Source organism: Lactuca virosa, chromosome 1, assembly GCF_052849685.1.
Source record: "Lactuca virosa cultivar CGN04683 chromosome 1, Lactuca_virosa_CGN04683_v6, whole genome shotgun sequence".
Classification (NCBI taxonomy): domain Eukaryota; kingdom Viridiplantae; phylum Streptophyta; class Magnoliopsida; order Asterales; family Asteraceae; genus Lactuca; species Lactuca virosa.
Window position 1 is genome coordinate 330,062,685 of NC_136426.1, and position 26,174 is coordinate 330,088,858.

The following is a 26,174-nucleotide window of genomic DNA, read 5'->3' on the forward strand; positions in this document are numbered from 1 at the left end:
TAAAACACACTCATACTCTCGGTCCAGGGATTTAGGACCACATGACTTTTATAAGGAAAATATTGGATTTTCTTTGGGATCACATTTCTATTAACACTACATTTCATCTAGAATTTTTAGACTTCAGCTATAATTGCTAAGTGTATATGCTAGAGTTATATAAGAATCTAGTCACAATCGACTTAGAATTGGTGGGCCCGCCTTACTTCATGTTCCTTGTTTGGTTGTGGACCTAGGGCAGACCCATTATATTCGACGGTTTATTTAACTTGAATTTTATATAACTTATATACACTAGGTGATTATAGAAGGAATCTACGGGTCTTTCTAGGGTACATTATTGCATAACATAGGAGCTTTCATTTCACACGTAATAAAGAAAATATTGGATTTTCTGGAATCATACTCTATCGCTTTTACAAGGAAAACGGCTTCTTTCTCAAAGAAAACTCTTATGAACTCACCAACTTAATTGTTGACACTTTTTCAAAACTACTTGTATTCTCAGGAAATCAGTGAAACAGGAAATCAACAACATCTTGAGGATGGGACGTTAAATCGTCAAACATATCATTATGTCATCATAATGTAATTGATTTTGAAACATGTAAACATATACTATGGTGTAACCTTTTCAATTATATTTATGATGGTTGTATTTACTTTCAGCACTATTATACTCGTTGTTGTGAGACTATACATGAAGTCCTCCACCCCCGGACGTTTCCGCCATCCTTGGTTTGGGGGTGTGACAGATTGGTATCAGAGCATTGTTTATAGTGAACTAAGTATATCGAACCACATAAGATATACAAACTATAAACGCATCGTGACTAAAGTCTCTGATTAAACATTTTCAAATAACTATACTTTCAGAAATAAATAGTTTCTTGTTAAAAGTATACATGCATGCATACACACTAATTTCAGCATCATACTAGAACAAAACAAAAGTGGTGATTGTTGAACGGCACAAGTAGGCTTGGGGATGTATAGTCAGGTCTAGGAATGACATAGCCTGATCAACTATGTCTATCCCAGAAGTGATTAGCATATGCCCGGGAATGGTTGTGGCGTTGCAACAAGTCTAAAAACTTACCAACTCTATCTACAAGGAAACATTGAAAACATAAGACAAACATTAAAATACTATAGGAGTATTTGGTGAATCTATAACCAACTTATGTGAAAACTAAAGACCCCTATTAGTAGGTCTAAAATGACAGTGTGCATACGCTAAGGTTATACATAATTAAAGATATTATAGACTCAGAATCTATGACTATTGCTCTACTTCCTGTTCCTTGTTTGGTTGTGGACTCAGAGTAGAGTCATTTATTCGAAGGTCTATTCTATCTCAGATTATGTATAACTGGTATGCACTATGTGATTATTGTCACACCCCAAAACCGAGAACGGCGGAATATGTTCTGGGGTGGAGGACGTCATGTACAGTATCATAACAATGCATAATAGTAAAGACAAGCAACAACATCCATTGCATTAATATAATAATTGTAATACAAGCGTGTTCTGTACAGTTTGTTAGACACCCAAAAGTATAATCAAAATAAAGAGGAGTCTTGTATGTGCTCCATCTTCTCAAAAGCTGCATCTGCACCTGTCTACTGATGACCTGAGAATACAAGTTATTTTGAAAGCGAGTATCAGCATAAAGCTGGTGAGTTCATGAGTATTTAGTGTCATTGCTTGTATAAAAATGATTACAACCATGTAGTATAATATTTGATCTCCATGTTGGAAAATAGTATGCTCCCTAGGAAAACCCTATGTTTTCCAGTAAAAGTGGTCTTCTACCAAGACCCGGTTGTATGTATGTTTGATCCTTTGAAAATGTAAAAGTTTTCCCAGAGAAACTATTAGTAGGAAAATATAGTTTTAGACTTCATTCATATAAAGTAATTGGGAAAATAGTGTTTTACCCCAGCACAATCACTGCCAGCTAATGAAATGAAAATGCAGACTCCAGGTAGTATTAAATGTACAATACACCTCGGGGAGTCTGTTTTGCCTTTAATTCTTAATGTATTAATTAAAGGTCGAAATGTGAACTTGTATGTAACCATGCTGATTGACGATCGAATCCCTGATAACCCTCTGAGTCATCTGTTGAAATGTGACATTTTGTCACCCCTGGGCCTAGTCGGCTTGGACTGTAGCTAGCAGTCGGGATGTGGGAGTGTCTGTCCCGTATAGATCTATACACATAATGCCCGCTCTCCCTCCAGGAGACTCTGGTTACACGGTGATAGCACAGTGAAGTGTCGTATCGAGAGATAGTATGTCACATTCTGTTGTAGTATGTTCTCTTTGTATAATGTATAATGTATTTTCTGGTATAGTGTATAGAGTGTTCTCTTGTATAGTATATAGTATTCTCTTTTTATAGTGTTTAACATGTATTGACTCATAACTATTCGGACTCTGGTAGGTACCATTGTAATAGTATACACGAGTAGTAATCCTTAACTATACCTATTATAGTTAAATAGTAAGGTTGGTTGCATGCCTTTGATACACAAAGGTATTGAACTGAAGTGAAGACTTTAATATTCAACACGAATATATATAATATACAACTAAGAATTCAACGACAGTCGGACAGATAACAATATACCCTAAGTCCACAATCAAACAAGAACAGGAAGTAAGGTGAGCTATCAGTCCTAAGTCCTTCAAGTCTTACTTATATAAATATATTGGTGTAGATATGGTTTGGGAACAGAAGGAGTTTAAAAGAGTTTAGAAATATTTTTATAACAATTTAACATGAAAATGAGTTTGATAAACACTTAAAGCAGTTTTGTTGGTAAAGCAGTTAAAAGTATGAAAATCCTTTTGGTTGCAAGTTATAAATCACATGTGATTGATACTATAACTTGATTGATTCAACTTGTATTCCCCCCCCCCCCCCCCATAAAAGCATTTAAAAACATTTAAAAGGTTGATTAAGGGGTATGAACTCACCTGCAATGAGTGAAGTGGATGGAAGTGTCGGGTAGGATGCTAGGTGTCAAGTGAGGACTTGAACACACACACGGATCCTATGTAACATGTAGTAATACATAAATGTATCTAATTAGTTATTTAATCACTAATTAGGTAAGTAAAGACACTCTAATGCATGAAGACACTTTGTTTCAAGTGCAAGGAGTGCTAAAGGTTGCATCTAAGGAGTGTATGGCCTCACTATGGAGTTTACACTTCAATTGGTTACACTTAAGTGTGTTTACGGTTTCTGGACCATTGTCCCCATGAGTTTACGGCCGTAAACTCACGGTAATGGTGCCATTGGGTGTTCAAAGGTCTTAAACTACTCAAGGAATTATGCTAGACTCGAATCCATGTCTTAGGAAGTGATTGGGGCTAGAAATGGACACTTCTTGGAGTTTACGGTCCTTGGACCACTCCCTTGGGAGTTTACGGCCGTAAACACATGAGTTTACGGTCGTAAACTCATGTTGGTTCATTTCTCTTGTGTTTTGGTGGTTCTAGGCTATGCATGCAAGGTTCTAGTCACTTACACAAGCATAGGAAGGTTTTTAAGGCACTTAAACATTCTTAGAAGGTGTTTACGGTTTTGGGAGGCCTTCCCAAACCGTAAACTCATGTTTGTCTCATCCTTACACGTTTTTGGGGTTCCTAGTTCATGCATGTAAGTCCTTAGTGCATTACTCAAGCATTGGAAGGAGTTTGGGGCTTCAAAACCCTTCTTTGGGGTGTTTACAGTTTTGGAATGTTCCAAAACCGTAAACCCATGTTCTTGGGGTTTTTGGGTGTTTAATCCATGAATACTAAGCCAATAACTAGTTAGATGAAGTATACTTACTTATAGGAAGCTTGTAGAGGTGATTTAGGACCCAAAAACGTAAATGTGTTATTGGTGTTCTTGAAGATTTGAAGATTCTTTGAAGATCTAAGTGAAAATCGGAATCCTTTGGATGAGAAGGTGTAGAAACACTAGATTAAGTGTTGTTTAAAAGGATCTAGGAAGAAAACTTACATTTTTGGGCGGATTTGGAAGAAGAAGATGATGATACTTGAGAGAAAAACTTGTGTTCTTGAGTGGAAGGTGGTAAAAAGTGAGGACAAGGGGTAAACTCATGTTGTATGCATGAGTTCTTGGAGAGAAGGGTGTTTACGGCCCAAACACCCCATGTTTGGCCGTGAACACCTAGTTAAGGTGTCGGGTTGTCCGGTTTATTACACGCCACTAATTACGTCACTTCCAATTAATAAATTGTTTGATGAAAAATAAAATAAAACACCAAACGGGTTTCAATCCGGCCAAAATGCATTTGAAATGTTTTTGAATATTATTATTTGACATATTTAACCGTGGAAATTATACAAAGAAAATTTCGGGTTGTCACAATTATAAACGTGACTAATGAGGATCACCCCTATAAGTAATTATAGGATTAGACGCCTATTAATTATCTCTTCTACCCCTATTCTCGCACAAGCAACGTGACGGGAGCTTAACTACCAAGAGACCCTATTCTTCCTAACCAAGAAAATGGTGGTTGGATCAGAGAAGATTTCGAAGAGGATCCTAAAGAAATAATAGAGGAAGACCTCGAAGACAATTCGGAAGAGGAGCGAGAGGAAGAGAAACCGAAGGAAAACAAAAGAAAAGAAGAAATGGGAGAAGACCCCGACGAGGCTTCCATGGTCCGACACCTCGATAAGCCGTAGATTTATAGATTCGGAGTTGGGAACAACGCTAACACCCTCCCTATGACATGGATGAGGCTTCTACAACCTCAGCAGAGGAGGATTAGTAGACAGGGCTCTCCTTGTCATGGTACGCCGCATCACTCACTTGAGCGTACAAACACGAGCAACGGTCAGCCGAAATCATGGAGGTTGGCGCTACCACCAAGATCGTTGCAATTCGCCTTCGTCACCTGGATGGAGGCCACGAACAGATCAAAGAACACATCAAACCCATCAGAGGGAAGTGACCGCAACTCGAGCCGAGATTAGAGAGTATCGAGCACGTCAAACAAAGTTAGAGAAAACGTATGGTAAACACAGAACATCAAATGGCAGAAGCCAGGGCAAAGTTTAGGGCAATGCAAACTTTCATGTCCTCATTCTATGGCCCACGGAACATCACCCGCCGCGAGTAGCGTGTACACTACCGACATACCATTACAGACTCAAACTCTTGGCGTGCGTTTGAACACCGCCCCGTCATATACATAAATTCGACCCTTCAAATTTAGAGACTACACTATTCAAGGGGTCGTGACACCGTCGAAGTTTTTCCTTACATTAACGAGATATAGACCTAATATAAGGTCAAACTTTCCCGAACTCTATGAACTAGAGTATATCAATAAAATCGGCATGTGTTTTATTTCATTGGGAGTTTACCACATACTTCATAACCTGGTATTACAAACGATTTGCTTATGGTGACTCTAAGATTTCTTAATGTATACCTCAAGATTATGTGTAATTAAGAGACGATCGACTTAGAAATGATGAGTCTGCCTCATGTCCTATTCCTTGTTTGGTTGTGGACCTAGGGCAGACTCATTAAGTTCAACGGCCTATTGGACCTTAATTATACACAACTGGTATATGCCAAGTGATCTTAGGAGTAGATCAGGCGTGGAACAAAGATTGCAAGATTACATTCGAGTCATTACTACTAAATTCATAAGATTATTTATATAGGCCTCTACTATGAATTGATTGCCACATTCGAAAAATCGGGAAATATTATACTTGAAAACTAATAACCTAGTTTTGCAACACTCCTACTATCAGTACTAGTAACATCAATGCGAATCAATTGCAGTAACAATAACATTGATCAAAACGGAACACACTGAAAAGAAACACAGGATGCACTATCACTCTAACGAACATTTCGTGCGAATATAGCTTAACACATGTTTTACCTAAAAAGATACTGTTGTCGTCATTCGATTTCGATTGGTATAGTCCTCACCTTCCCGATTAAACGGCTACGAAAGGACCCTTCACCTAACCCACTGAACATAGAAACCCTCATCTCTCATAAACAAAAATCCGACACGGACCTCCGGGTCATCTCTCGCTGCGAAACCCCAAAACACTCACCAGAGGAGTATTATACCTTCTGAAACCTTTCCACAAGTAATTCCAGAAGACCCTTCGGGAATGTCACGCATGCAACAGATAAGGTTCAAGCACAGAAGCTTGGGACGAATACGGTTAGTCTATCACTACTAAGTGTATACGCGAGGATAATATATAATTAAGATTCTACGGACATTGGATGTGTGTTTCTGTCACACCCCAAAACCGGAACGGCGGAAACGTTCGGGGGTGGAGGACGTCATGTACTGTATCACAACAATGCAAAGTAGTAAACAAGCAAAAACATCATCCATTGCATTAATAATATAATGTCATACAAGTGTGTTCTGTCAAGTTAACTAGACACCAAAAATATACATCAAAATAAAAGATGAGTCTTGAACGAGCTCCATCTTCTCAAAACCTGTCACCGGTACCTGTCTACTGGTGACCTGAGAATACAAGTTATTTTGAAAGAGTTTATCAGCTTTAAAGCTGGTGAGATCATAAGTATATTAGTGTCTGTATTTGTATGAAAGTGTTTGTAAGTCTGTAATTGTATAAGTTTGTAAAATTTTGTAATTGTTTTGAACTCTCCTAGAAAACCCTATGTTTCCTACTAAAAGTAGCCTTCTACCAAGGCATCTAGTATCTGTGTGTGAGTCTCTTGTAAGAGTGTGCATTTTCCCAAATCTGACTATCATTAACCAAAAATATAGTTTTTACATTATTGTTTATTGTGTGAAGATCACAAAGTAAATGTAATGGGATAATGAAATAGTATTGTAGTGTTGTATTAAGTAACTACTGCTGTACTAACTACTTTAAACTAGTTGTTATTTAAAGTACCATGTGATCGGCCTGTATCCTGCTACCGACTCTAGAAAAACGACGATGTAAGACGTCGTAAGAAATGACGTTTGGCACCCGTAGACTTTCAAGTCCCACTGTAGCGAGCAGCAGGGTGTAGGATAGTCAATCAAGTATAGATCTATACACAAACTCATACGCTCCCCAATTAAGGAGATTTTGGATACAAAACGGTCATGGCAGGTGGTTCCATGCCTCGTTACGTGGCTCACATAACTGTAATAATGTATATGTAGTGTATGTGCTAGCTGTATTGTGTGTTCTTCCTCTGTCTAGCCTGTATGTATGTTCTCTCTGTATGGTATTGTTTGTTTCTCTTCACTATGTATTATGTTTGTTTCTCATCACTATAAGTTATGTTTGTTTCTCATCACTATAAGCTATGTTTGTTTCTCATCACTATAAGTTATGACACATGTATGAACTGACTCATTGTATGTTTCATTGGTCTAGTAATAGATTTGTAACTTCCTAAACTATACCTATTATAGTTTACTAGTAATGTTGTTTGTACGTATGAACATGTTTGTATACCCTTGCTACCCAAAGGTATTGAACTGGAAAGAAATAACCTTTTATATCTATATACATATACATAATATATAACTAGGATTCAAACGACCTTCGGACAAATAACCCTGATACCCTAAGTCCACAACCAAACAAGGAACAGGAAGTAAGGTGAGTTATCAGTCCTAAGTCCTTTCAATCCTACTTATATAACTATATCTATATAGATACACTTTTAACAGAATATAAGTTTAAAAGAGTTTAAGTAACAATATTTGACATGTAAAAGGGTTTGACAAAAGCATTTGGTATGAAAAAGAGTTTGTAAAACAGTTTGAAGTAAAACAGTTTGCTAACACAGTTTGAAAAGTAAGAAATCCACTTGTTTGGTAGTTATTAATCACATGTGATTGATATAATAACTATAATTGTTCAACTTTTATCCCCCCCATAAAAGCATTTAAAACATTTAAAAGGTTAATTAAGGGGTATGAACTCACCTGTAGTGAGTACCTCGAATGAAAGATCGATATAAGATTGTTGGGTGTCAATTGGAGTCTTGAGCACAAACGAATCCTATTTAACATATAAATACACATATATGAATATATTCAATGTATATAACCACCCAAAAGTGATAGGAACACACCTTAGGGACATAAAAACACTTAGAATTAAGTGTTACCAACACCTATGGTTGTATATAAGGGGTATATGGCTATACAAGGAAGTGTATGGTCAAAATGCACAACATTTGAGTGTGTGCAGCCACGGTGTGCGGCCAGGGTGTGTGTGCGGCCGCACACTCCCTATGGAATGTGCCAAAACGTATTTTAAGGCTTTAGGACTCATCTAGGAAGGTTTCTTACTTCATGCTTTAGCCTTATAAGAAGTTTATTGCCTTTTTTAGACCTAAAAAGGGTGTGTACGGCCATCATGATGTGTGCGGCCGCACACCCTTTATAAAGATGATAAAATCGTGTTTTTCTAGTATATCATCAAGTGTTCTTAGCATATAACAAGTTATGATAAGTGTATACACGTTATAGAGGCTTGAAAGGGTGATTAAGGTCCAAAACTAGTGTGTGTTCTTGGTGTTCTTGACTAAAAATGGATGTTTTCATGGATCAAACCAAAGGGTTTTGCTAGTTAGGGTCGTGCATCAACAAATGAAAAGGAAGGATTACTACCTTTTTTTTGAAGATCAAGATGAAGATTTGGATGATACTTGAGAGGATTTCGAGTTCTAGCTTTGAAGAAGTGGAAAAGTGTTCAAAAATGACTAAGTCTTGAATATATAGGGGAGAGTGTGTGGCTGGGATGGGTGTGCGGTCGGCTGTGTGCGGCTGGCTGGCCGCACACTCGGGTGTGCGGCCGCACACACCTTATGTTGGTGTGTTTGGCTCATTTGCAAGGTGTTACACTCACAAAACTCATCCCACGACTCCTACCCTGATTATACTATATTTTAAACACTCTAATTGACTCTAAACAGTGCTAGAAAATAGCAAAAATGAGTCTAACCTTCATTGATTTGAATAAGTGTATAAGATAAAAATTTCGGATTGTCACAGTTTCCGCCCTATTTCCTGTTCCTTGTCTGGTTGTGGACTTGGGGCAGAGTCACCCATCCAACTGTCTTACCAACCTTAATTACATACGCCCTATATGCGCAAGTTAATGATAGATGGACCAGGTACGAGTCCTACCATGAACTTCGGGACAAGGCTACCCAGGAGTGCGAGTGAACGTTCTACCATCCGAATAAGTCTTATCTCCTATATAAAAACACAGGGTTTTTACTAGTAAATCTATGATGGCTAGTGTAAACTTTATGGTCATATATCATTAAGATTCTATGGACTTAGAATGTGTAATTCCGCCTTATTTCCTGTTCCTTGTTTGGTTGTGGGCTTAAGGCGGGGTTACTCATCCGAATGCCCTTGAAATCTTAATGATATACGACTAGTTTACACCAAGCGATTATAAAAGATCTGGTAGGACTTATATTGCAAATTTCATCACAAATTGTTGAAGCACTCGTAATATTAGTACTCGCTAATTACATTATAAAATATTCGGAGTAGTAATACCAAGAATAAAGCGGAGAGCATAAAGGCATATACATAGAATACACCACCATTCCAAAATAATCACAGGTGGTTTTAAATCGACTTAACACCGGTTACAATAAGATGTCCAAACGTCGTCAATTAACATAAGATGGCTTGGTCCTTACCATATCAATTCCATGTGCTACGAAAAGTACCCACATCTTTTCCCCAAACTCTCGTAGTCCCAGTCAAAACGCTAATTTCGGGACGAAATTCCTTCTAACGGGGGGATGATGTGACAACCGTCAATTTCCGGTCAAGTCAAAGTCAAATAAAGTCACCAAGTCAAACCGGTCAACTCTGTTAACCCTTGTATATTAGGGTTTCCGTTATGTTTCCTATTGTACAACTCGCGATCTTAATACAAAGTATCACTTAGATTTTTCACGTGTTCGGAAATTCAAAAACCTAATCAGGGTAAGTGATGAAACTACTCGACAAAACATTATTCCATACCCCTCGAAGGCGTATAACATTCATAACGAGGCTTAACGGGATTTACGAACCTTGCGTTACGAAGCCAAACACTCAAAAAGGTCGCAAAAGAAATCTCTCTCAATCTCTTTCACTTTATCTCTCTCTATCAAAAATCTCTCCCAAATCTCTCTCAAAACTTCTTTCAACTTTTTATAATCATTCGGGTCATCCCGACACTTAACTTGGTGAAAAACCGCTCGAAACGGGAAGATACCTTGAAAAATAGCCATATATTGTTGAAGCCTCTCTAGAACCGAAACTCTCTATTAGGGCCGAAGCCTCTCTATAGGGGCCGAACCCGAAGCTGCTGAACCGAACCTGCCATGTACCGAACCCGAACCTCGGAGGACCGAACCCAAAGGTCCCTTCAGACCGAACCTCCTTTTGCTTCCTTTCACCTTCGGTCCATGACAGCAGGGACCGAACCTCCGGCCCACATCCGAGAAGCTTCGCTGTAAGCCCCATTTCACCCGGTTTTCGACCACGACTTCGTTTTAGGCCTGTTTTTCATGATTTTAACGTGGGATTTTCACCCAAAACTATATTTCAACATATAAGACCCCATATTTCATAATTTAATCACGTTTTGAGTGCAATCTTTATCCAAAATTAGTAGGTGAGATATTTAGGTGGAGTGTTGACTTATCCTTTGGGCAAGGACACAAGTTACCTCCCATACCCACTCCATGACCAACCTTAGTCACTATTCCACCTTACCTGGTCATTCCATCGTCCTTTTCCCACTCTTTTCCAGCCATAATCTTGATCAAAGGCTGGAGAAATCCTTATCTCTCCTCCCATTTCACTCACTCTCCACCAAGAAGCAAAACTCCATTCTCTCTCATTTTCCCTCTCTAATCTCGAAAATTCAAAGGCTGATCACAAGTTCTTCATCTACCTTTGGTAAGTAATACTATCCCACACATGATTATTCCACTTCTTTCTACTCAAATCATAGGTTTCTTACACAAACATCCTCATATTTGTGTTAGATCTTCGAATCTTCAAGCACCTCCTAAGTGTTCTTGAGTTGAACACTTTCTTTCTTCATCCTCCATCCACTGGAATCACACAAGGTGAGTTCATACCCCCACATTTTCATGTTTTCTTCAAGTTTTAGGGGGGGGGGGAATACAAGTTAAAATACCAAAACTTAACTAATCTCAAACATCAGCTTCCAACAGGAAAGTTTAGTTCCATTCACGGACTGTTTTGACCATCTTAAACTTAATATCTTTCAAAACTGTTTAATATGCAAATAGTTCAGGTTCATACCTTTAAAATGACTAGTTGAACATCTCCATACAATTTTTCTACGATTTATGGTGATTTTTACAAAACTGCCTATCATTTTAGAAACGAATTCGGACCAGTCTGTGAATATGAACGTTTTCACACAAGTTAAAGACTTCTAAAAATTATAATAAAAATTATGAATAAACTAGACACATTTTATGAACTCTCAGTTTACGGATTTAGTTTTCAACTTCGTATGATTTTTCTATGATTTTTCTAAAAGAGTGCAGAAAGGTTAAAAACTAGTTAACAGCTTACAACTTTCATAACACTTTGTAAGATGTTGAGCAAAGTGCATAACAATAAGTTTCTAAATTTTGAATGTATTTCTTGTTAGTTTATTATCATAAATAGAAATTAGCCATTCATGATAAGTGTAACATCGTAAATTCCAAAACAATTTTTCACTTTTAAAAATATAATTTCATTCATAAATATTATCAATCTCCATGTATCACCTATCAAATCCATAAAATTCATTCCAAGATCACAATACATAAAAACTCCACAAGTGTGTACTGATCATGCTGGCGCCTTCCCGCGATCCTCACTGGTATCTGAAACACATAACACAAAACACTGTAAGCATAAATGTTTAGTGAGTTCCCCAAAATACCACATATAACACATGTTAGCCACTCGAGGCTATAACTCTGTGGGCCCACTGGCCCTAACTCTGTGGACCCTCTGGTCCTAACTCTGTGGACCTTCCGGTCCTAACTCTGTAAACTCTGGAATACACACAGCATAAATCACATAGAAATAATGCAGTGCAACACATCACATACATATCATACAAGATAATCTGTCACATAACCCTACTTACCACTCAAGGTAAAGTATAGTGAGAAGACTCACCTCGGATAGCTCGGTAAACCTCGAACTCGGAAATACTGATCTAGCCTTCGCCTAATCACATAAAATAATTACTCTAATTAATATGATTTTCAAAGACTAGGCTAATCCCTCTCTAAGTTCTCTAAGAAGGGTAAAAGACCATTCTACCCCTCCAATGGCTCACAAGTCCAAACATTGACTCAACCCTAAAAGTCATCGAAGTCAACTCTAGTCAACGGTCAAACTTTGACCAGACTCGTCGAGTTCATCCGGGCGACTCGGCGAGTCCACGCGGGTCCTCTGAATCCTTCTAAGCCTCACTTGGCATGTCGAGTCCCTCCTCCACTCGCCGGGTTTCTCTGCAACGAATCGCGGGGCAACCCCGAATCGACTCGTCGAGTCCACTTATGAACTCAGCGAGTTGCTCCCATGACAACCCTCAAATGACCTTCTGAGGTCAGATCTGCTTCTCTAAACTATAGATCTGACCTTCCCACAACCAATAACCACGTAAAGGTCGAATCTTGACTCACATCCAACGCACCCAAGGCTTCTTTTGGTGAAATAACTACTAAAATGGCCACCTAGGCTCATAACTTCAAAGGAATGGCATAAAGTAGAGTGATAGGGGCTCTCTGGACCTCTTAAGGTCCAGATCTAAGAATCATTTCACCTTGGGACCTCACACACTCCATATTCAAGGTAAAATAATGCATAAAGAAACCCTAGATTCAACTAAATCATCAAAAATACAAGAATAAGCACAGATTGATACCTCCAACAGCTTCCTCTGATCAAATGGAAGTAGATCCAAGCTCCCCAACTCGCCTAGCTTGTCCTTCCTCCTTCCTTCTTGCTAAAACACACAAGAAATGGTGAACAATGGCCTCCTTTCTCACTCACAAGACTCACAGATGCTCTGGTACTCTCAAGGACGAAGGTAGCCGCAAATAAGGGCCATAAGGTCCTTTAAATAGGGCGCAGGCCCGGGGATTTAGGGTTTCCACTTACAGCGCCTACTCGGTGAGTCTACTCTTGGACTCGTCGAGTAGTTCATTAAACTCACGTGGCTACCCCGCTTCTACTCGACGAGTTATAGCACCAACTCATCGAGTAGACCAATGATCCTCAAAATAAATAATTCAAAATAATATACCCGAAAATCCGGATGTTACAATAAGGTTTTTCATTCGTTTCGAACACATATAATAAACTACGATAAGTATAGTTTATGGATTTTACGATAAAAACACACTACATGAAAAAGGTCTTACTCTCAAAACAAATGGGTTTTTCATATACTACATGATAAACTATAATAGTAATAGTTTATGGATTTCATATCACTAATTTATTTCATAAAAGGTGATTTCACTTCCACCACGGAAGGGGTTTAATACTCAAACTATATGTAAACTAGTTGACGTAAATTGTGAGACACGTCTTCATTGTACTCTTTGAGTACTGGTTAAAAATCCTGAATTAGTTATAACCAGAGTCCCTTGTAGGGAGAGCGTGATAATTGTGTATAGATCTATATTGGGTCTGACAAACCCACACCTTAGCTGCATGCAACAGCTAGACCGACAGGTCTGGGGTGACAAATGTCATTAACATTCCGACGTCTGAAGAACGTCGCAGCAGGTCATCCGGTCGTAGTATGGTTATAACGACTCACATAGGGAGTTAACAATCCTTCAAGTTTACAGGGAACATTCTACTTTAAAAGGGGTTTTATCTATTTAAAACTACAAACACGTTATAAGTATAAAACACACTCATACTCTCGGTCCTGGGATTTAGGACTACATGACTTTTATAAGGAAAATATTGGATTTTCTTTGGAATCACATTTCTATTAACACTACATTTCATCTAGAATTGTTAGACTTCAGCTATAATTTCTAAGTGTATATGCTAGAGTTATATAAGAATCTAGTCACAATCGACTTAGAATTGGTGGGCCCGCCTTACTTCATGTTCCTTGTTTGGTTGTGGACCTAGGACAGACCCATTATATTCGACGGTTTATTTAACTTGAATTTTATATAACTTATATACACTGGGTGATTATAGAAGGAATCTACGGGTCTTTCTAGGGTACATTATTGCATAACATAGGAGCTTTCATTTCACACGTAATAAAGAAAATATTGGATTTTCTGGAATCATACTCTATCGCTTTTACAAGGAAAACGACTTCTTTCTCAAAGAAAACTCTTATGAACTCACCAACTTAATTTTTGACACTTTTTCAAAACTACTTGTATTCTCAGGAAATCAGTGAAACAGGAAATCAACAACATCTTGAGGATGGGACGTTAAATCGACAAACAGTTCATTTTGTCATCATAATGTAATTGATTTTGAAACATGTAAACATATACTATGGTGTAACCTTTTCAATTATATTTATGATGATTGTATTTACTTTGAGCACTATTATACTCGTTGTTGTGATACTATACATGAAGTCCTCCACCCAGGACGTTTCCGCCATCCTTGGTTTGGGGGTGTGACAATTGAGGATATGGAAATCGACGGATTGGATTTCGGATTTACCCAAAAGGATTAGATCAGATTGAGCCAGTGATACGATTGTAGGAGTGCCACTACAGTTATGGGATCAGGGAAGCAATGGATCGTATAAGATTGCTTGTGATATAGGGCTACCATCGGTTAGGTGGCAATCACTTTTAACCTTGGATTTGATGATGACAGGATTCGACGCGTGGAACCGATCGGTTAGATCAGAAAGTTTTTAGAGTCACGGTGGCATGATAACTAGTTGCTACTAATTCCAGAGAAGGATTTCGTTCAGAAGTCGTGTGAGGCGACTAAGTGGGAGTCCTTTGGCTCCGCAGCCGGGCCGGAACCCGGTAAATTCAGATAAACGACGGATGAATTGAGACCAGGAAGGTCTCGATAGATTTTGGAAAGCAGCCATGTGGCAACATACTGCTTCAGGTAGTTCAGTGTTCGGGCAGTCAGCGTCTGGGCAGTATTAGGATTTGTGTTTTGGGTTGCAAGTTCGGACGGATTAACAGATTGTTTGGGTTATACTAAGTCAATCACAACGGGATTATCCGAGCTTTAGCCGAGTATAAGTGACCTGCAGAGATAATTGGGTCTGTGATTTCCGTTTTCTAGTGGGTGCCTCAGGTTATCAGTAGTTGAGTAGTCAGTTGAGGGATAAACAGACTGGATTCAACGATAATGATTCAGTATGAGTGGTATGTTAGTGATGGGTTTTAGGTAAAACAAATAAACTAGAAAACAATTCCTAAGTTCACATGCAACCTACTTTGGATCTATGTTTTAACTATTGAACATACAACTTTGAATTGCAAAACAAGAACCCTAGAGGAGAGAGGCTAATTTCGAAATTAACAAACTAGGGTTTAGAGTTTACATACCTTTCAATTGTTATAGCAAACAATTGATGTTTCCTTGATCTTGATCTTGATCTTCTTGGAAGCTTTAGCACCACAAGTGTAATGTCTCTAATGAAATCACACCCAATGACTAGCAAGAAGGAAAGTAGAAGAAGAGAGGGGAGAGGGAGTATGCAAATTCGGCCAAGGTATTCTTCCAAAGAATCAGTACACAAAATGTGAGCCAGGAGGCTCCTTAAATAGTTGAGGGAACTAGGGTTTAGGGAAAACCCTAGTTATCCTTTGCTTAGGGTTTAAGGAGCCTCCTGGCTCACATTTTGTGTACTGATTCTTTGGAAGAATACCTTGGCCGAATTTGCATACTCCCTCTCCCCTCTCTTCTTCTACTTTCCTTCTTGCTAGTCATTGGGTGTGATTTCATTAGAGGCATTACACTTGTGGTGCTAAAGCTTCCAAGAAGATCAAGATCAAGATCAAGGAAACATCAATTGTTTGCTATAACAATTGAAAGGTATGTAAACTCTAAACCCTAGTTTGTTAATTTCGAAATTAGCCTCTCTCCTCTAGGGTTCTTGTTTTGCAATTCAAAGTTGTATGTTCAATAGTTAAAACATAGATCCAAAGTAGGTTGCATGTGAACTTAGGAATTGTTTTCTAGTTTATTTGTTTTACCTAAAACCCATCAGTGGTATCAGAGACATTGTTGTTTTAAATTGAATTGCTACAATTGTTGAATTGCAAATTAGGGTTTATAGCTATTAAACCCTAAAGGCCAATTTTTCGATTTCTAGGGTTTTGGATCAAAGGGTTTTTTCGAAAACCCTAGCCTCAAAAGAACCCTAATCGAAATTAGGGTTAGGGTTTTGAAAACCCTAGCCTCCTCCCTTGTAAATTTCGAAATTTGCTTAGAAGTTTTAGGGTTTCTTGTTTTGGATAATTGTTACTTAATTAGATTAATTGGATAATTATCCTTACCCTATTTTTCGAAATTTAGAGGGATAAGGATTAGGATTAAATTAATGGATTAATTTAATTAGATAATCCTTATAAGATTTAATAATTTGATTAATAGTTAATTAAAAGATAAATATTAAATCTAGTTAATTGGTTTATTTAAATTTAAATTTAATAGCTTAAATTTCGAAATTTATAAACCCTTGAAGTTTTAAAATGTTTTAAAACACACCTTATATATATATTATAATTAAAAGTTTAATATTATATATGTATAAGAATATGGTCAGTCAAATCGCTAGTATGCCTCATTCACGAAGCTAATCTATAAGGGGGTATAAGGAAACTGCCTATAAAATGGTAGTTGAATGGGTGTCCACTCTCACCCACCGCTTCCTTGATTAGTGGAGGGTCGTTAGCAGAACGGATTTGATAGGACGACTACTTCTCATTAAAAGTATAATGATATTAAAGAAAGTACTAGAACATTATTTTCAAAATCCCAACTCTAGTTACTTTAGGAAAAATGTGAAAAGTATGCTAATCCATGAAATTGCACATTATGCTTTATTGGTCGTTAGTGGAGCGTGTGTGGTTAACCAGCACACTAAAAGGCACTAATAAAGAGTAGTAATCGGTATCTCATAATTGTCATTTTGATGGAGCGTGTGTGGTTTACCAGCACATCAATAGTTAATGATAAAGACAATGAGGTTACCAAGCACATTTGCATGGTTATTCACATCTTGTTTGTGATCCTCGGCATCCCAGTCACAAATAGAAGAGCATAATCTGAGATTAAAACATGCCATTGAATAGTTTCAATGTATCTCAAAAGAATTAGGAATTTCACTTCGTTTGTTTCGTCTAATGGTGGAATTGGTGAATCGTCATTCACCTACCTTTATGAAATTTGCACTTGGATCTCGGCATCCCATTTCTGAGTTGTGAATCTTCATAGTTGGATCCTAACCTTGATATTATATCTTTGGGTTATTTTATTAAGGTATCTTGAAATCCAACAGTTAGGGATTCAGATCATCTCGAGACAGCAGACTTCAGACGGAGTAGACGAGATCTTGTTGCAAGGAATTCGTTCACCTGTGGATTTTAGGGCTTTACGAGGATTGGTCATGGCTACCCTGGGGAGGCTAGGGTGTGCCCAGGTTGGTGACCATGCTACTAGAGTGGTTGGGCGAGCAAGGAATGGTAAGAAATGATTTCGAGGACGAATTCTAATTTAAGTGGGGGAGAGTTGTAACACCCTGTTTATTTATTAAATAAATAAACAAATTAATGAACGAATAGTAGCCCTAAAATAAATAATTATATATCAAAAGATGGTCTCGAAGGGCTAATTGTCATAATTATAGAAGTTGGGGGTTAAAATGTAATTTTCGGATTAAATTGTATAGAAGTTTGAAGGTTGAGGTCCGTTTGGTAATTATTAGGACGTAATATGTAAGGGATTTAGAAGTTAGGGACTTAATGGTAAATATTGGATTAAAATGGTAACTTATGGACTGATTGTGAAAGAATTTGTGATGCTGGGGGGATGCTTTGTAAATTATGGCCTAATATTGAAAGGAAATCGGATGGGAGGGACGTATCCTGCCATTATGAAAATATGTTTGTGTGTGTCGGGTATATATATGCGCTATGAAACCCTAGGCCTAACCCATAGTGCAGCCGCCATCGTCGGGGCTCTTCAGCCTTCACCCTCTCATTGACACCTCCAGCCACCGCCTTCGGGAGTTTATCGCCACCTGGTTGCTGCTACTTCGCCGCCGAAGCCCCCACAACCACAATCACCACCGACGACGATGAAGTCGGAGGAGCTGAACTTCGCTGCTTCCGTTCACTGCTTCTACGCCGCCAAGGACCACCAAACCTCCTCCGTCCTTCTCCTTCCTTCTCTCTCGACGTCGTCTTCTGCCACTGCTGCCGACGTGAACTGAAGCCGACGAGCCAAACGTCATGGCAGCGAGAAGTCGGAGGAGCGTCTGCGGACGTCGTTGCTGCTGTTCCGGTGGGTGTCGCCACCTCTTTCCTCCTCCGCCCTGTCGTCCATACACCCCATCAGTACCGCCAAGCATGTGCGCCACCACTGATGTGGGTTGCTGCCAAGCGCGATGACCACCAGTGGTGCCACCGCTGTTGTCGTGGTTTTGTACTTCCGCCGTCGCCAACCACCACCAGGAGGGTGGCCGGATTCTCTTACAAGAAGTTATCGTGGGTGTGTGCATTTCTGTTGCGTATGAGTGGTGTGTGTGTAGCTTGGTTGGAAAACGAGAACATCCACCGCCACCACCGTGAGGTGGTGGCTGCCACCATGCAAGCATGCACCACCGTGTTTATGTGTGTGTGTTAGTAGGTGTGTGTGTTTATTTGAGATTTAGCATTGTAAAATGTAAATTACAGCTTGGAATAATAAAAGAAATTGAAAACCACCACCTTAGGGTGGTGGCTGCCGCCACCGGCCGCCGTGTCGGGTGGCGGTGTGCCTTGTTTGGATTGTGACTCGTTTGGAGTGTTTGGACAAAGGGACTAAAACCCTAATGGGCCTGATAAACCCTAATGGGCCCAATAAAGCCCTAAATGACCTAAAAGCCCAAACATGTAACTAATGGGCTTAATGGACCCTAATGGATCTAAGGACTTAGCTAATGGGCCTATTGGGCTAAGATGGGTTGGAACCCTAATTAGGGTTTGGAAAACCCTAATGCCATGAAACCCTAATTTGGGGAATTAACCGGGACACACGGGAATTATTTAATAACTTTAGATATTAAATAATAATCATTGGCAAAGATTAACCTAAGCAATATTGGACTTAATGGATTAAGTCCTTAGTGGATTAAGTCCTTAATGGGTTAAGTAGGAAACTTAACCCTAATCATCATGTTATGTGAAACCCTAAGTTGGGCCATGTGTTGGGTTATTAATGGGCCATCCAAGAACAAGCAAATGGGCTAAAATAATTTAATGGGCCTAGGGTAAGGCCCATGTAAGGGGCTTGGGCCCAATTTGGAAAATTAGGCCATAGATGGGCCATAGTTTGGGCCTTAATGATTATATGATGTTGGGCCTTAGAATAAGACCATGTATAGGCCTGGGCCCAATTTGGAAAATTGGGCCATGTGTTGGGCTTTGATTCCTAATTGACTTTGGGCCTATGGATTGGGCCTTGGGCTTGAATAAGCCAAACTTGGGGTAATGTAGTAATTATCCAAAGAATGTACTTATGGTTATGTAGTGGAACCTAATTATTAATTGGGTGTTATTTTTGTGATTGACAGTTCGGGAATCTGTCATCCAACAGCTAGGGTTGAGTCTGCGGGACTACAGCAGTGTGGGATTGTGTCTACGGGACTTCAGCAGTGTGAGGTGAGTTACCTTCCAGTAGGAGTGGGTCTACGGCCACAATGCCGGCCCACTAGTAGGAATCGTTTGTTAGATGATTGTCTTTGTGATAATTATCTGGTGTGTTGTTATCTGATATGCTTTATGTGCTAGGATGCTATGACATATGTGTTAGTAGTGGTAGGGGTGATATAGCCCCTAGTTACCAATTGAAAGATACAGAAGGGGTAGATAGTACCCATGCATGCCTAGCAGTATGATCATGATATGGTATTATGTGGTAGTAGTAGGGGTGAAATAGTCCCCGGGTACCGGTTGAAAGATACCGAAGGGGTTGGTCGGGCACCCAGATATGCCTGACAATATATTCATGTATGTTATACTATGTTATTATGTGATAGTGGTAGGGGTGAAATAGTCCCCGGTTACCGGTTGAAAGATACCGAAGGGGAGGCCAGCACCCAGATATGCTAGGCAGTTACCGGTTGAAAGATACCGAAGGGGAGGCTAGCACCCAGATATGCTAGGCAGCTACCGGTTGAAAGATACCGAAGGGGAGGCCAGCACCCAAATATGCTAGGCAGTTACTGGTTGAAAGATACCGAAGGGGAGGCCAGCACCCAGATATGCTAGGCAGTTACCGGTTGAAAGATACCGAAGGGGAGGCCAACACCCAGATATGCTAGGCATTATGTGTTTATATGGTATGTGGTATGATGGGGGAACTCACTAAGCTTCGTGCTTACGGTTTACAGTTTTGGTTTCAGGTACTCGTTTTCAAAGGAAAGGAGCCGGCTTGATCGCAGCGCATCACACTATGGTTTTTCGCACATGAGATCTTTGGGATTACACTCTGATATTGTTTTATGATAACATGTTCTGATTATTTCTACTTTGGTTTTTGACACGACATGATGTTATGGATGTTTTATTATACTGTTGGTTTATAATAACTTATCTAAAAATGAAATTTTTTGGTCTTGAATTTTGGGATGTTACATTCGCTCTTAAGCCTCACCGTCATCGGCCATGAGAGTGACGATGTGCCGGTTGACAGATCGCATCGGCGACAAAGCATTGGTGGCTAACGGCAGTCGACGGCGTCCCCGAGTTGATCGGAAAAAACGAGTGATACGAATGGTGGCGGCTGGAGGTTGAAGGTGGAGAGGGTGGCGGCTGATATATCCCTCCTAGGGTTAGGGTTTCTAATGCAATATATATGGGGGCTGCATGAGGGGGAGTGATGGGCGTCACCCGTGTTTCACCAATCTTATACCCATTTTTATCAATATTGGCCCCTCCCCACTAGATCTTTTCCAATTTAAACTCAAATCTTACCTTTTAGCCCCTGCCTTCATAAAATCTTCTCAACTTTAATCCAATACTTACCATTCAGCCCTTAACTTCCAACATCTCTTCAAATTAAGTCTGAATAATACCAAACACCCCTGGCCTTTAAAATCCTTTGCAAAACAAGTCTTGAAATTACACTTTAACCCCCGAATAATCCAAATTATAACATTCAGCTCTCCAAAACCAACACTCCACTAAATAATATAGATTTAGGGCGATTATTCGTTCATCAATTTTATCTATTTATTTATTTAATAAACAGGATGTTACACAAAGCAATTAGGGTTGCATGATCACATAGGATTGTAGTTATGCTCAAAACCCATCAATACTATCATACAGTTCCTGAAAGAATCCTTAACTTATCCACTAGCATGCATTTCTAACAATTCTCATATCCGCAAGTTCAAGTTCAACATATATAACAAGTATGGGTATTTTGGGAATCACTTTCCTGTTCGGGTTCTGGCTGACTGTACACATCGCATCTTTTGTAAAACCAATATTAATTCAGAGGTCCACGTTCCCAATCCCAAGCCAACAATCAAACAAGTACATGACAAGAGACCGAGCTGATGACCCTAACCAAACCGTTTTGTTAAAAATTTCTTTTTCAAAAACGTTTTGTGAAAATTCTCGGATCCTATTTTGAGTCTGGATTCACACAAGTGTTCCTCCAAATCTCTCAAACCATAGATCTGATACCAACTTGTAAAATCTCATTTTCACAACCAAAATTTTCATTTTTAATTAAGGTAAAGCTTCACGTATAAAGAATCCAAGTTAAGAAAACCAGGTGTTCCAAAGTACATTGTTTAAAAATGAGAGTGATATAGAAAACATGGAATCTCCGTTGCTGCTAATGAATGTGTACAATCATGCCTTCGCCTTCCCACGATCACCAATGGTACCTGAAAAATTATAAATAACTGGATAAGCACGAAGCTTAGTGGTTTTCCCCAAAATACCACACGCCACAAAAAACATACAATGTATGTACATTGGGCCCACACTCACAAAGACTGGATTGCCCCGTGCCTACAACTACAAAGATTAGATTTCCTTGGGTATGTTGGCATGCTGCCTCAACACAACCACTCCCCTGAGCCTCAAACCCATAATTGGCTTCCCCTCATGCTACAGCTTACGGCTGGCTTGAACCTGATATCTTAGCCTACATCACAAAGCATGACCGCCTCAACCTGACCCACCACAATACGTCGACATATATATAATCAAACAAGCAATCAAGTAACACATAAACACATACAACTATCTACATAAGTCTACCTATCTAACAACTCACTATCACATTCTAGGCCTCTTCCAATACACTATGCCACTACCGAAAAATCTCCAAGGAATGTGTAACTATATGTAACCAGAGGTGAGATAGACATCCAAATAGATGATCCTACTTTAGAGCCACAACCAAACGAGGGACATGAAAGAAAGCCTAGATCAAGAGTTCTCAGGCTATCCTACGCGACTACATACAACCCCTAGGGCACTCCACTAGACGATAACCAACCTACTGGTACTCTAACCAGCATACCACTACTCCTACATCCTAACACACAAGGATATATATACTGTAACACGCACGGATACATAATAAAATCTAGTGGGCCGACATTAGTGCCTTCAACCCACGAGTATAGTGAGGAAACTGACCTGAATCGAAAACCCGTAACGACACAACAACGCTTCAACTCCTCTCGTTGATCCAACTTGCGAACCGACTAGCACCAGGAAAAGATGGAACCTCAGTCAACAACTTAATTCCTCCAAGTTTGACCAAAAGTCAAACTGGTCAAAAGTCAGCGGTCAGCAAAAGTTAATGGTTAACAAAACACTCTTGCCACGACGTGGAGCTCTTTCTGCCATGTCGTGGGATTCTTGGGACAAAATAGTCGACTCACAGATCCTTGCCACACCGTAGCCATCCCTTGGCCACGTCGTGGACACACCGGGACAAAATAGTCACGACTCAGACAAACGCCACGTCATAGAAATCCCTTTGCCAGGTTGTGGGAACCATCAGAAGGCCAAAAACTTCATTAAGTGCTTAATCCTTATAGATCTGAACCCAAAATCTCATATCTACTTCTTTTCAATGACTTAATGGATAAAGTTTCCAACTTTATCCATTAGGACTCCATTCGAAGGCTAAATCTACAATTTAAAGTCCATTAAGTCCTTAATGAGGCCATAAATTTGGCATGAACACAAAATACACCAAACATGGTCCTTTTTCTCAATCAACAGAAGTCTAAAAACCTAAGAAAGCCACCACAATTTCTTGAGTTCCTCAAACTCCAAAAACACTCAAGGAGGGGACCAAAACCACCCAAATATGACCTAAAACTTGAATCCAAAAGAAGAGATGTCAAGGTATGAACTTTATATCTCCAATAGTTCAGAAAACTAAAGAGAATATTGGATCCAAACTTGCTCCTTTCTTCTTGTAATCTTCCTTCTTCTCAAACTCAATCAAAAATCCAAGAACAAAGCTCCAAATCAAGGAAATTGAGTCTCAATCATTCATGGATGCTAGGGTTTCATATGGAAGTGTTGGAGGCTGAAGAGAATGCCCTAAACCTAAAGTTCAGGGGCATAAATATGGGAGAAACCCTAAAAGATCATAGGAGCCATTGAAAAGTGCGTTGACTGAGCTGGAAAAGCTCAAAATTGTGATGGAAAGCACCAAAAAGGCTATAGTCCTTGATTGAAGGAATCCATGGGAAAAAAAAACTGATGCTTGTTTTTCTGTTCTGTTTTTAGTGTATAGATTTCAATGCTTCTGTTGCTAATCAACATCTATCTAAATTCTAACATTTTAATCTATCTCTCGTTTCCATTTCTTTCCTATTGCTTTTGGTTTGCTGGCGAATTAGACGGAATTGGAAAATGAGATTCCATTCAATTCCGTTGGAATCCTTTTGTTAACTAAAAAAAATGTTTAATGGAAGGAATTCAAGTCCACTATTCTTTTTTTGTTAAAACACCAAAATAATACCTACTTACGCTGATAGGTCTAAATGCAAGAAATAGCAAACATACGTCCATTTATATGCTTATTGTAGCATTTCTTTGTATCACAACATTGTATTTATATTTTTTTTATCAAAACATTGTACTTTATAAAATCTATCCACTTATAGTATTATTCTTCCATATTTAGGACATCATACTACTTCAGAAAAATCATCTGTGTTTTGTATTTGCATTACATCGCTATCATTGGATATGTTTTTCAAAATACCATACCATGAATGCTATAACACAAAGAAGTAAAAGTACCTACTTTTTTTGTATTTAACTTTATATATTGAAATAAAAAAAATTCAATTATATACGATTACAATAAAGAAAAACTATTTAAATACAAATAAAAGTATAAAATTATTTAGATTTGAGCATTGAATTCCATCCATTTCTAACCAAACAACCAGTGATAGGGACATAAAAGATAATAATTCAGTGATTCCATCTTTGAATTCCATTGATTCGAAAATCTTGTGAAGAAAAGTGAGTCTATGTTGTGAACTGAAAATCAGGCTGAGCTGTGATGGATCGAACCCAAGCCCATTTATGGTCTTTGGTCCCAACCGGACTCTTGGCCTGAGCCACGTCCTCCATCGGAATATAAGCGTAGTTCCCGTTGATCGGACCGGTGACAAATCCCGTATATCCGGCCATAATCCCATGAATGGCGGAATGTGCCAAAAGCGTACAATACAAGTTATCAATTGCATTCGCAGTAACAGCTCGTATCATATAAGTCGGATCTATGTACTTCACTGTAAACAACTCCCCTTTATAATCTCTTTCCCACCATCTCTTCAATTCCGAATTCAACCACACTCCAACATCTAAGAACACCGGATTCCCCGATTCATCCGTCTTTTGCTTCTCCGAATCACTCCTCGGAATAATATCCTGCCCCGCCCCTTCCGCCACCACCACCACTGCATGTCGTGGACACACCGGGACAAAATAGTCACGACTCAGACAAACGCCACGTCATAGAAATCCCTTTGCCAGGTTGTGGGAACCATCAGAAGGCCAAAAACTTCATTAAGTGCTTAATCCTTACAGATCTGAACCCAAAATCTCATATCTACTTCTTTTCAATGACTTAATGGATAAAGTTTCCAACTTTATCCATTAGGACTCAATTCGAAGGCTAAATCTACAATTTAAAGTCCATTAAGTCCTTAATGAGGCCATAAATTTAGCATGAACACAAAATACACCAAACATGGTCCTTTTTCTCAATCAACAGAAGTATAAAAACCTAAGAAAGCCACCACAATTTCTTGAGTTCCTCAAACTCCAAAAACACTCAAGGAGGGGACTAAAACCACCCAAATATGACCTAAAACTTGAATCCAAAAGAAGAGATGTCAAGGTATGAACTTTATATCTCCAATAGTTCAGAAAACTAAAGAGAATATTGGATCCAAACTTGCTCCTTTCTTCTTGTAATCTTCCTTCTTCTCAAACTCAATCAAAAATCCAAGAACAAAGCTCCAAATCAAGGAAATTGAGTCTCAATCATTCATGGATGCTAGGGTTTCATATGGAAGTGTTGGAGGCTGAAGAGAATGCCCTAAACCTAAAGTTCAGGGGCTTAAATATGGGAGAAACCCTAAAAGATCATAGGATTGGGCTGCAGTTGTTGCCACGTCGTGACCTTCTTCTTGCCACGCTGTGGCGGCCATCCAAAACACGCGTTTTGTATCTTCCATGCCACGTCGTGGCAGTCTATCCTCCACGTCGTGGCACCCAATTTTCCTAAAAACCTTCCTTTTGATTCTTTCAAGTTCTTAGTTGGCCTATACATGAAAACGAGTGTTACAACTCTATTTAGTCTCAAATTCAAAGACTACTCGATAAAGGATTT

General features: G+C 39.1%; 1 pseudogene; it reads right to left on the reverse strand.

Moving 5' to 3' along the window:
* Window positions 1-24,802: 24,802 nt before the first annotated feature.
* Window positions 24,803-25,295, reverse strand: LOC145131360 (ATP-dependent 6-phosphofructokinase 2 pseudogene; annotated as a pseudogene).
* Between the last annotated feature and the right edge of the window lie 879 nt (window positions 25,296-26,174).